The 13,418-nt window shown below is 40.9% G+C and overlaps 1 protein-coding gene across 2 annotated transcripts in view; it reads right to left on the bottom strand.

Moving 5' to 3' along the window:
- NTPCR (nucleoside-triphosphatase, cancer-related) overlaps positions 1-13,418 on the bottom strand; it is a 37,352-nt gene that overhangs the window by 16,184 nt on the left and 7,750 nt on the right. The window lies entirely within an intron of this gene.

A 13,418-nucleotide genomic window follows, 5' to 3' on the forward strand; every position in this document is an offset into this window, starting at 1 on the left:
AGGAGCGGGTATCCCAATGTGCACAGGCTTACCTCGGCGAGATGCGGAGCGCGCTTCCAGGCACCCGGAATAAAGCCAGTATCACACTAAGGTGAGTCGCATGAATTTTTTAGTTTCTTGGCGCATCTAAAAAGTGTGCAATTGCATTATGTCTAAAAGAACGATGTACGTACCTTAATTAAAAAATACTTTATTACTAAAAACTGCTAACCATCATCTGAGCTTTTAGCAAGGAGTAATCTTTTTGCCGGTGGACGGTCTTGCCTCAGTGCTGACGGCTGCTGACTGATCCGGACGGTGGTTGCTGAAGGGTGGGGTGGCCATGACAATGTCTTAAAATAAGACAACAATGAGGTCTGTCGCATTGATTGGCTCCTGCTTTCATGAATGATTTCTCGGCAGCAGGCAATGCTGTTTGACAGCATAGACCTTCTTTCAAAATTGGAGTCAATCCTCTCAAACCCTGCTACTGCTTTATTGACTAAGTTTATGGAATACCCTAAATCTTTGTTGTCATGTCAACAATCTCACAGCATCTTCACCAGGAGTAGATTCCATCTCAAGAAACCTTTTTTTTTGCTCGTCCATAAGAAGCAACTCCTCATCCATTAAAGTTGTATCCTGAGATGGCAGCAGTTCAGTCCCATCTTCAGGCTCCACTTCTAGTTCTCTTGCTGTTTCCACCACATCTGTGGTTACTTCCTCCACTGAGGTCTTTTTTTTTCAATATTATGGCTTTTATTAAAACGCTGCACAGAATATCCTTATACGCACATCTGACTCTCTCATTAGGATAAACCTCCAAAAGTGGAATCACTGGATCATCCACTGAGGTCTTGAACCTCTCAGTCACCCATGAGGATTGGAAGCAACTTCTTTCAAATTCCTGTTAATGTTGATATTCTGACCTCTTCCCATGAATCATGAACATTCTTAATGGCATCTAGAACAGTGAATCCTTTCCAGAAGGTTTTCAGTTGACTTTGCTCAGATCCATCAGAAGAATCACTATCTCTGGCAGCTATAGCCTTACAAAATATATTCCTTAAATAATAAGACCTAAAAGTTGAAGTTACTCTTTGATCCATGGGCTGTAGAATGGATGTTTTCTGAGCAGGCATGAAGAAAACATGAATCTCCGGCTTCTCCATCAGAGCTCTTGGGTGACCAGGTGCATTGTCAATTTTGAAAGGAATCTTTTTTTCTGAGCAGTAGGTCTCAGCAGTGGGCTTCATATATTCAGCAAACTATGTTGTCAACAGATGTGCTGTCACCAGGCTTTGTTATTCCATGTACAGAGCACAGGAAGAGTAGATTTAGCATAATTCTTAAGGGCTCTAGGATTTCCAGAATGGTAAATAAACACTGGCTTCAACTTCAAGTCACCAGCTGCACTGGCCCCTACCAAGAGAGTCAGCCTGTCCTTTGAAGCTTTGAAGCCAGGCATTGACTTCTCCTCTCCAGCTATGAAGGTCCTATGTGGCATCTTCTTCCAACAGAAGGCTGTTTCTTCTCCATTGAAAATCTGTTGTTTGGTGTAGCCCCCTTCATGAATATCTCAGCTAGACCTTCTGGAGAACTTGCTGCAGCTTGGACATCAGCACCTGGGGCTTTACCCTGTACTTTCATGTTATGGAGACAGCTTCTTTCCTCAAACCTCATGAACCAACCTCTGCTGGCTTCAAGCTCTTCTTCTGCGGTTTCCTCACCTCTCTCAACCCTCAAAGAACTGAAGAGAGTTAGGGCTTTGCTCTGGATTACGCTCTGGCTTAATGGAATGTTGTCGCTGTTTTGATCCTCTCTCCAAAAACTAAAACTTTCTTCCTATCAGCAGTAAGGGTGCTTTGCTTTCTTATCATTTGTGTGTTCACTTTTAATTTCCTTCAAGAACTTTTCCTTTGCACTCACAGCTTGGCTAACTGGCACAGGAGGCATAGCTTTCCGCCTGTCTCGGCTTTCAACATACCTTCCTCGCTGAGCTTAATCATTTCCAGCTTTTGAAAAGTGAAAAGACGTGCAACTCTTCCTTTCACTTGAACGCTTGGAGGCCGCAAACCTTCAGTTTGTAAAAAAAGGCAGTATCTGCAAAGCACAAGACAACGAGGTATGCCTGTACTACCTTCTAAATCCTCCTTATCAGCTGACGGTGTTTACAATAACTGTTTTTTTAAAATTTCAATTGCTTAGTAAAAATTTTAATCACTACTTAAGCTTTTGATAAAAGTTTGGTATTTTTGATGCCTGATAACCTTCTATTAGAAATTCTCTGAAGGAGATAAAAGTTGATAATTTTTGCTACAGTGAAATGGTGACGACTTTTTTTTTTCTAACTAATGAGGTAAATGGATACAAGGAGAGGAGTACAGCTTAGATCAGGGAAAAATCAATCTTTATGGATTTGTCTTGTTCAGTTTTTGAATGTACAGTGATTTTATGTTTGTTTCACCTTGCTATAGAAAGTATTTCAAAACGGGGTAGCTAAATTTGCTTTCCAGTTGAAGTCTCAAGAGAAAGTTATTATCTTAAGATAACCTAATAAAGTTTATAAAGTATTAGAAAAGGGCTTCCCTGGTGGCACAGTGGTTGAGGGTCCGCCTGCCGATGCAGGGGACACGGGTTTGTGCCCCGGTCCAGGAAGATCCCACATGCTGCAGAGCGGCTGGGCCCGTGAGCCACGGCCGCTGAGCCTGCGCGTCCGGAGCCTGTGCTCCGTGACGGGAGAGGCCACAGCAGTGAGAGGCCTGCGTACCGCAAATAAATAAATTAGAAAAATTAACTGGGAGAAATTGTGCTGAGGAGGATGTGCTTGGTCATAAACAGCTCCCTACTCGCAGCTACTAGTTCAAAGGAAAAAAAGAATAAACGTACAGGGGAGAAACTGGTCAATTCCTTGATCAGGTAATCAAATTAACATCACCAACCATCACATGCCCCCAGATGAGAGCCCAAGAAGGATGCCTCACCACACACTACAGAATTCCAGCTGAACCGAATCACAAGGAACCATCAGAAAGCCCCAGAAGAGGAACATCCTATTAAAATAGAGCTGTACTCTTCAAAAGTGTCACTGTCACAAAGGACAAAAAAAATGACTGTGGAAATGTTCCACATTAAAGGAGGCTATCAAGACACGACAAGTAAAGGTAATACCTGGCTCTAGACTGAAGGAAAAGAAATGTTACGAACAACACTGTTAAGTCAACTTATAAAACCAGCATATGAGGGGTAGGGTAGATCAAAGGATTTTCTCAGTAAACTGACTGAGGTTGACAACTGTGCCAATTATGTAACAGCATATCCTTACGCTTCGGAAAAAATACTGCACATTTAGGACTTAAGTACTGTGATGATTACAACATACTCTCAAATGGTCCTCCCCCAATTTATATGTTTATACAAACATACAGACACACACACACACAAGAAGAGAGAGGGAATAAACAGGGCAAATGTTAAAAATAGGTGACTCTGGATACCAAGTCCACAGGGGGTCTTGCACTATCCTTATCTTTACAAGGTTCTCTAAGAGTAAAATTATATCCAAATAAAGTTTTTAAAAGTTAAGACTCAATACAAAAAAAGAAAACACTCACATGCATACCTTCTCAGTATCTGGTTCAAGAAAAGCACCAACTCCTGGCATGAGAGCTTCCTTCTGATGGCGCACAGGGCTTCAGACCGATGTGCACAGGACAAGGGCCAGGAGGAAGGACAGAGCGGGTGGTCAGAGGGAGAAAGAAAGGCCAGTCACACACATCCTTCTCCAGGCACACTTCCGGAGCACGTGACTTCCCCGTGCTTCTTGGAAGGGGGTGCAGAAGAGTCACGCGAAGGAGAGGAAACCCAGGGCAGCAGCCGGCTTGGCATCTAACTGCACAGAACTGCACCCCGGCCGCAGTGGGAAGTGATGAGCAGCCCACCTGCCCGGTGGAACCCGGGAGATCACCGGAAGGGTGGCCACGACAAAGCCTGCACGGTGAACTAAGGAGCCAACCTTATACGATGCTTGCAGTTCTTCTTCCTATTTTGATTCACTGCAGGAATGCTTTTACTGAAAAATTTTTCCTTTTCATGTCTGCACCAGATAGCTTCTAATTCCCCTTGCTGATCTTGTAATACGTACGTGTGATCGTGAGGTACAGAATCAGAACGTGGGGCGGAACCAAGAAGCGAATGCCAGGCTTGCTAACAGTGAAGGAGATTCTAAAGCAGTGCTTGGGCTCTTGTCAGCCTTTCAAGAACGGCTCCTGACTCGATTTTTCTAAATTCTTTCTAAAGCTCAGTGGCCTGAAATACTAAGTGGCCTTTCCAGGTCAAGGGATTAAAAAAAAGAACCTTTCCCTGGACAGTTGATCTCGCACCTTCAAATGAAGTTTCAAAGATCTGAAGCAGATTCTTCTTTCAGAATCAAAAGCAGATCCTGCTCTCAAAAAGAATATGCACTGAAAGCCATATTTTGAACAAAACAGAAAAACGCAACCAAGCGTGTGGGTTTTCAGTGGGTATTCTGGTTCTAGCTCATTATCCCTTCCACGGATCTTTATAAAAAATGACACTGTTCAGCCTAAAAAATAAGGCTTTGAGTAGACGTCTCTTGTTCTTCACAACCTTACAATCTGCTGTTATCGTTTTGTGTGAGTAGGAGATACACCGGGAACCAACAAAATGTTAAATCCTATACTGCATCAAATTCTAATAAAGCGTTCAAGGTGGCTGTCAAAAAGACCATTATGCAAAAGGCCAGCGTTATCCTAACAGCCTTGATCATTAGAAAACTGAAAAAGCAATCTTAATTACAGCAGCATCAGAAAATACAAAAGATCTATGAATAACCTTACAAAAAATTTTTTAAAAAGAAACGGAAAGAGAGAGAGATTCTGTTTCGGTTGTAGAGAATGAAGACTGTCTGGAAGCTTAGGATGTTCTTTATATTATAATAACTACATTTTTGTATAATTCCAGTCACTTCATAAAAGACTTTTTGTAACAGATTACAGTTCATACCAGTACTGCTGCTTACAAGCTGTTTGTCGTTGGGCAAATTACTTTCTATTCTATGCCTCAGTTTCCTCATCTGTAAAACAGGAAAACAGTGACAGTGTTGTCCTGAGGATTAAATGAGTTAGTGTCTGAAGCATAATTTGAACTCAGTAACTGTTTACCACCACCATTACTATTATCACCAACATTGCCACAATTTGGAAGAATAAGCACACAAGAACGGATAAGACATTGTTTTGAAGAAGAGTAATACAAGTAATTACCAGAGTACTGATGCAAACATCAAACAGATCAACGAAAGAGAACAGACAACCCTAAAACATTATACACACACATGTATTTTTTTAATATAATAAATGCAGCATAATAAACTAATGAGAAATGAGTTATTAACAGACGGTTTTGGAAAACCAGCTAAGTATTTGGAAGAAAATCAATTGAGAGTCTCATTGAATATTACATTCCAGATAAATCCAGATGGATTAAAAAAATGTCAAAAAAAAAAGCACACAGAAGAAGAAACATATAGGTAAAAAATTTTATATTAACTTGGAATAGGAACAGACTTTCTCAATATTAAAAAAGAAAAAAAAAGGAAATCACCAAAGCGACAAACTGAGAAAGAGAATCAATAAAAATAAAAAAAGTTATTTACCTTATAAAAGATCTCTTTAAGCTAAAAGAAAAAAATGCGGAAATGAACAAACAACTCAGATTCTTAAAAATACCCAATAAAACAACTGAAAAACTTTTAACCTCATTAGTACTTTAAAAAGATAAATCAAAGCAAAGCAACGTGTTTTAGTATCAAAAGTCAGTCTAGTGCTCAGTGTTGGCAGAAGTGCAGCAAGAGAAACACACATGCACATGGCAGGGGGGTGCAAAGTGACACAACTGTCACACACACACAGCAACACCCTGGAAATTCACACCCCTCCACCCAGTATTCCACCCGTAGGTCCCCCACAGGACGACAGTCACGGCTGGATAAAGGATGATCCACAAAGAGGGCTTCCGGCAAAGTTACCTGCAACAGTGATAAATAAATTCAATGTCCGACACTGAGGGAGCAACAGTGAAATCAGAGATGGAAACCCACACCACCATATGTCATGCAGTCATTAAAATATCACAGCTGCTGTTGTTGTTGTTTTGCCACGCCGCACCGCTTGTGGGATCTTAGTTCCCCGACCAGGGATTGAACCCATGCCTCCTGCAGTGGAATCACGGAGTCCTAACCACTGGACCGCCAGGGAATTCCCAAAGTATCACAGTTTTGAAGATTATCATGTTGTGAGACCATTCCCATGTCACTCAATCGTATTAAATGAAAAAGCCCAAACCTATAAAACTATATTTGGCATTTTCCCCAATTTTGGATGACTATAATAAAGAAACGAGGTACAGAAAAAGGGCAGAAACAAAATATGCTAAAAGTGGTTAACTCAGTGATAAGACTGAGTTATCCATATTTTCTTTTCTTATTTTATACTTTTTACACATTTTCTACCTTAAGTATGTAGAACTTTAATACTCAAGAAAACAGTAAATGTTGTCAAATGAGGGAAGATGTAGCCATGGAATGAAAAGAAAAATCAATAATAGTAAAGTCTACAAGGGCTTTCTAAAAGCCTTACTGAGTCTAGAATGTTTACCATCTACTCTGTGTCGATTTCCCATGTGCCCATGGTGGTGGGCTGGCCTCCACTCCTGCCTGGGGAAGAGCAGCAAGAGCCCCACAGCAGGCTGGCTTCTGCCTGGTCTCAGGCTGCTGCTTTTCGGCTCCCAGACACATTCTTACTCCCCAACCCACAGGAATGGCCCAAAGAATAATTTTTCTTATGTTTTTCACAGTACCTAAAAAAAACAACTCAAAATATTTTTCAACAACAGTGAAATTTCTCACACATAGGAAGCACTTAATACATATTCCTTAACTTATTGTCAGAGTTTGTGTTTTCATATACCCTGGGCACTAGAAGCTAACCCACTGTCTGTTTAAAGGCTCTCACCTGCCTGGAGGCATAACCCTCCCAAACCTCAGACTATACTACAAAGCTACAGTCATCAAAACAGCGTAGTGTTGGCACAAAAACAGAATACGGATCAATGGAATAGAATAGAGCCCAGAAATAAATCTACACACTTACCCAATTCCCTGGCAGTCGAGTGGTTAGGACTCCTCGCTTTCCCTGACAGGGGCCAGGGTTCAATCCCTGATCCGGGAACTAAGATCCCATAAGCCACCACCAAAAAAAAAAAAAAAAAAAACCCTACACACTTATGGTTAATTAATCTTCAACAAAGGAGGCAAGAATATATCAATAAAATGGGAAAAAGTCTCTTCAGCAAGTGGTGCTGGGAAAACTGGACAGCTGCATGTAAATCAATGAAGCTAGAATGCACCTTCACACCATGCACAAAAATAGACTCAAAATGGCTTAAAGACTTAAATATAAAACAAGACACCAGAAAACTCCTAGAGGAGAACACAGGCAAAACATTCTATGACATAAATCATACCAATGTTTTCTTAGGTCAGTCTCCCAAGGCAATAGAAATAAACACAAAAATAAACAAATGGGACCTAATCAAACTTACAGGCTTTTGCACAGCAAAAGAAACCATAAACAAAACAAAAAAACAACCTACAGAATGGGAGAAAATATTTGCAAACAATGTGACTGACAAGGGCTTAATTTCCAAAATATACAAACAGCTCATACAACTCAACAACAAAAAAACAAACAACCCAATCGAAAAATGGGCAGAAGACCTAAATAGACATTTCTCCAAAGACATACAGATGGCCAATAGGCACAGGAAAAGATGCTCAACATCACTAACTATTAGAGAAATACAAAACAAAACTACAGTGAGGTACTACCTCATACTGGTCAGAATGGCCATCATTAAAAAATCTGCAAATAATAAATGCTGGAAAGGGTGTGGAAAAAGAGAATGCTGAAACACTGTTGATGGGCATGTAAGTTGGTGCAGCCACTACGGAAAACAGTATGGAGGTTCCTCAAAAAACTAAAAATAGGGCTTCCCTGGTGGCACAGTGGTTGAGAATCTGCCTGCCAATGCAGGGGACATGGGTTCAAGCCCTGGTCTGGGAAGATCCCACATGCCGCGGAGCAACTGGGCCCGTGAGCCACAATTACTGAGCCTGTGCGTCTGGAGGCTGTGCTCCGCAACAAGAGGGGCGGTGATAGTGAGAGGCCCACGCACCGCGATGAAGAGTGGCCCCTGCTTGCCACAACTAGAGAAAGCCCTCGCACAGAAACGAAGACCCAACACAGCCATAAATAAATAAATAAAGCAAACTGTCAACAAGTAAAAATAAATAAACACTATTATATTTAAGGGCAGTCTGTTCCTTTTAAAAAAAAAAAAACTAAAAATAGAGTTACTGTATGATTCAGCAATTCCACTCCTGGGCATATATCTGGACAAAACCATAATTCAAAAAGATACATGCGGGGCTTCCCTGGTGGCACAGTGGTTGAGAGTCCGCCTGCCGATGCAGGGGACACGGGTTCGTGCCCCGGTCCGGGAAGATCCCACATGCCGCGGAGCGGCTGGGCCCATGAGCCATGGCCGCTGAGCTTGCGTGTCCAGAGCCTGTGCTCCGCAACGGGAGAGGCCACAACAGTGAGAGGCCTGCGTACTGCAAAAAAAAAAAAAAAAAAAAAAAAAAACATGCATCCCTATGTTCATAGCAGCACTATTTACAATAGCCAAGACATGGAAACAACCTGAATGTCCACTGACAGATGAATGGATAAAGAAGATGTGGTACATATACACAATGGAATATTACTCAGCCATAAAAAAAGAATGAAATAATGCCACTTGCAGCAACATGGATGGACCTAGCAATTAGCACACTAAGTGAAGTGAGTCAGAAAGACAGATACCATATGATATCACTTATATGTGGAATCTAATATACGGCACGAATGAACTTAGCTACAGAACAGAAACAGACTCACAGACATAGAGAACAGACTTGTGGTTGCCAAGGGGGAAGGGGGAGGGGAGGGAAGAATTGGGAGTTTGGGGTTAACAGATGTAAACTATTACATAAAGGATGGATAAACAACAAGGTCCTACTATACAAAACAGGGAACTATATTCAATAACCTGGGATAAAACATAATGGAAAACAATGTAAAAAAGAATGTATATATGTGTATAATGGTGTCACTTTGCTGTACAGCAGAAATTAATGCAACATTGTAACTCAACTATATTTCAATAAAAAATTTAAAAAACTACAAAAAAAATAAAGGCTGTCACCGGCCTAAATGTGGTTTCTAAAACTTTCAGCTTACTTTAGTTGGTCATTCCAATTGCCAATAATAAAACCTGTCTCTCTATAATATCCTATTTTTGTTGCCTAGTTACTTAAACTTTCTTTTCTTTCTTTCTTTCTTTTTTAAGTATAAAGGCAAAACACTAATTCCTTTTCCTTTCTTTGTCCCCAGTAAAATACAGGAGATGGGAGAAAAAATTCTGCTTCAGAAAAGAAACCCATGGATAGGAACCTGCAGCCTGGGAAATTTTCCTACCTAGAATGTTGAAAGTCTGGGTTTGGTAATCAAAGTATAAAATATTGGAAGAGTCTGCTTTTCTTTCTTTTTTAACTAAGAAAAAAAAGAGAATCAAGTTCTTATTCCGGTCAGTACACGATTTCTTATATAATCCTGCAGATAGACGTCAAGGCCGCATGTGCACACTGCTCTCCTAGGATTGTCTGCTCTAAGCAAGGTAAGTAAAAATCAATTCTTTGTATGGATCCAGTACCCAAAGCCAGAGTCATCATCTGGAATTTGATTTGAAGTATTTCACTTGCTTCTTGAACATTTAAGTAGAGAGGTAGGTATTTGATGGGAAAAGAACTAGAGAGAAAAATATCATGTTTCCTGACTGTTTCCGCACAATACAACAGGCACGAGAGTCCCCAGTGCAGGGAACGAAAGTTCCTAGAGGAAGAAATCAGGAAGAAAGGTGAGGGGAGCAGGCAAGGGGGGCGAATCCAAGGAGCAGGTGGGCTTGGAGGGGCAGCAGCCGCTACCAACACAGTGCAACATCCCGCCGGCCCCGGGAGTCAGAAGCTGCCCTCAGCAGGCAAACCTGACCTTTCCAGCAGCCAAAGCTTTGGCACCTGCCAAAGCCCTCACCGCCCTTTTAGCTGAGCCCTGAATGAGCAGAGAGGCCAAGATATGAGGAGCCTGCCAACCACAGAAACAGCAGTGCCAAGGGCGGAAGGCTGGGGGCCGGGCATGAGGGGAACAGGCTGAGCCGGCAGGCGGGAGATGGGGAGGACGGAGGGCAGGAGGCCCGGACAGAGCTGGCCTTCCGGGCCCCGGGGAGGACCTTGGACTCGACTGCTGGTACGACGGAGACCGCCGCAAAGGTGATAAAGAATTGCCTCTTGAGACAGGTCCATACTCTTCAATTTTCACGACAGTATTATAAATCAATGGTGTGAGTCTATAATAGATGATATAAAACCCATATTCCTTAATATGCGTCACAAAACTCTGCATCATGGGACTCTACCCGGCTCACCCACCGTACCTCCCCCACCTGCTCCTGCCCAGGGCCCCCGGCCTCGGTGTCTCTGCTTCTATCATCCGTGACGTTCTCCCAGACACCCCCATACAACACCCCAGGATTCCCTCCCGGAAGGGACGGTGCCCTCTGATCTTTTCATTTCATCCAAATGTCACCTCCTCAGAGCTCTTTCCTGGTCACCAGATCTAAAGTCAGTTCCTCCTCCTTCTCTCACAGCACCCTGCTCTTCTTCTTGGCTGCATTTATGACAATTATACATTTATTTGTTTAATGTCTACATTTCCCACTAGAATGAGAGTTTGGGGAGAGTAGAAAACATGTTTTGTTCCTGACTGTATATCTGGGATTTGATAAATATTTGATGAATGAATGCAAAAAACAAGTAATACATAGTCAACAAAACCGAAAGTTGGTTCTTTGAAAAGAGCAACTAAATTGACAAACCTTTAACTATTACTGAAGTCCATAAAGAGAGGACTTAAATAATTAAAATGCATGAAAGAAGGGAAAATACCACAGACCTTACAAAATAAAGAGGATTACAGGGGAATATATAAACAACCGTATGCCGACGAATTGGATTACTATCTAATGACACGGTCCAATAAATTACTAAAACACACAAATTACCACAACTGATTCAACGTGAAATAAAAAAGTCAGCAGACCTATAACGAATAACAAATTGAATTCATAATTTAAGAGATTCCTATGAAGAAAACCCAGGCCCACATGGTTTCACTGGTGAATTCTATCAAACATTCCAAGAAAAATTAATACCAGTCTTTTACAAACTCTTCCAAAAATTAGAAGAGGAAGGAATACTGCCTAGCTCATTCTACAAGACCACGATTACCCTGATATCAAAATTAGACAAAGATACTACAAGAAAAGAGAGCTACGGTCCACATCCCCTATGAATGCAGATGCAGAAATCCTCAACAAAATACTAGCAAACAGAAGCCGGCAACATATAAGAGAAATATACATATGCCATGACCAAGAGGGATTTATTTCACGAAAACAAAGTAGGTTTAACATCCAAATACGAATGTAATATACTATATTAATGTAATATAGGATAAAAATCACATAATCACCACTATAAACGCAGAAAAAGGATCTGACAAAACCCAACACTTCTTCACTTTAAAAAACAAATGTTAAACCACAAGCTAGAAACAGAAAGGAACATTGTCAACCTGGTGTTAGCCGTCCACAAACAACCTACCCCTAACATCATACTCGACGGCAGGGGAATGAGAGCTTTCTTCCTGAGATCAGGAACGAGACCAGGAGGTCCACTTGCAACGCTTCTATTCATCACTGAACTGAGCTTCTGGCTGAGGCGGTTAGGAAAGAAAACAAAATAAAAGGCATCCAAAGTGGACAGGAAAAAGTAAAATGATCCCCGTTTGCAGATGATATCATTTTGTAACTAGAAAATTCTAAGGGATTCATTAAAGAACTATTAGTTTGACAAGGCTGCAGGATACAAGGTCTATACACAAAAATCAACAGTATTTCTGTACATTAGTAATGAACATTCCAAAAATAAAATTAGGAAAATAATTCTATTTACAATAGCATCAAAAAGTATAAAATAGTAAGGTATAAATTTTTTAAAAAGAAGCATAAGACTTATATGCTGGAAACTACAAAACAACATGGCTGAACGAAATTAAAGACACTCTAAGTAAATAAAAAGACATGTCATTCATGTTCATGGATCTAAAGATTTAATATTGTTAAGATAGCAATACTCCCCAAATTGATTTATAGATTCAATACAATCTCTATCAAAATTCTAGCTTCAGTAATCAAACAGTGTGCTTCTGATATAAGAATAGATGGAACTGACATGAGGATAAACAGAATAGAATTGAAAATCTAAAATCAATCCTTATACTCATGGTCAATTGATTTCTAAAAGAGTGCCAAGACAATTAAATGGAAAAAGAATAGTCTTGTCAACAAATGGTTCTGAAACAACTGGATATTTATATGCAAAAGAATGACTTTCGATCCACACCTTACAACATATACAAAAATCAATTCAGAACAGACCATAGGCCTAAATGCATTAGTAAAACTGTAAAACTCTTGGAAGAACACATGGGAGTTAATCTTCCTGAAACTGTGTTAGTAAAGCCTTCTTTGGTAAAGCACCGAAAGCACAAACAACATTAAGAAAAATAGATACACTGGACTTTTCAAAAATAAGAACATTTGTGGCCTTTCCTGGTGGTCCAGTGGTTAAGACTCTGTGCTTCTACTGCAGGGGGCACGGGTTCAATCCCTGATTGGGGAAGTTTTGCATGCCGCGCCATGCAGCCAAAAAAGTTTTTAAAAAATAAATAAATAAAAACACTTGTGTCATCACATCGAGAAAGTAAAGACAACTACAGAGTTGATGAATACAGTCGTCCCTGGGTATCCGCAGGGCGCTGGTTCCAGGGTCCTCCCCCACACACCAAATCCACGGACGCTCAAGTCCCTCAGATAAAATGGCACAATGGTCCTCCATATCCATGGAACCCCTGGACATGGAGAGCCAACTGTATACCTGCATATCACATCCAGATGGCCAATAAGTACATGACAGGATGCTCAACATCAGTAGGTCAACAGGGAAATGCAAATGAAAACACAGTGCGACAACGCTTCACACCTACTAGAAGGGGTACAGTTACAAAGACAGTAACAATTAGCAAGGATGTGGAGAAATTGAAACCATCATCCATTGCTGGCAGGAATGTAAAACAGCACAGCTAGTTTGGAAAACACTCTAGTCATTTCCCAAAAAGTTATATATAGAACTACCTCATGAC

This window comes from Leucopleurus acutus (genome assembly GCF_964270905.1).
Source record: "Leucopleurus acutus genome assembly, chromosome: 14".
In the NCBI taxonomy this organism is placed as follows: Eukaryota; Metazoa; Chordata; class Mammalia; order Artiodactyla; family Delphinidae; genus Leucopleurus; species Leucopleurus acutus.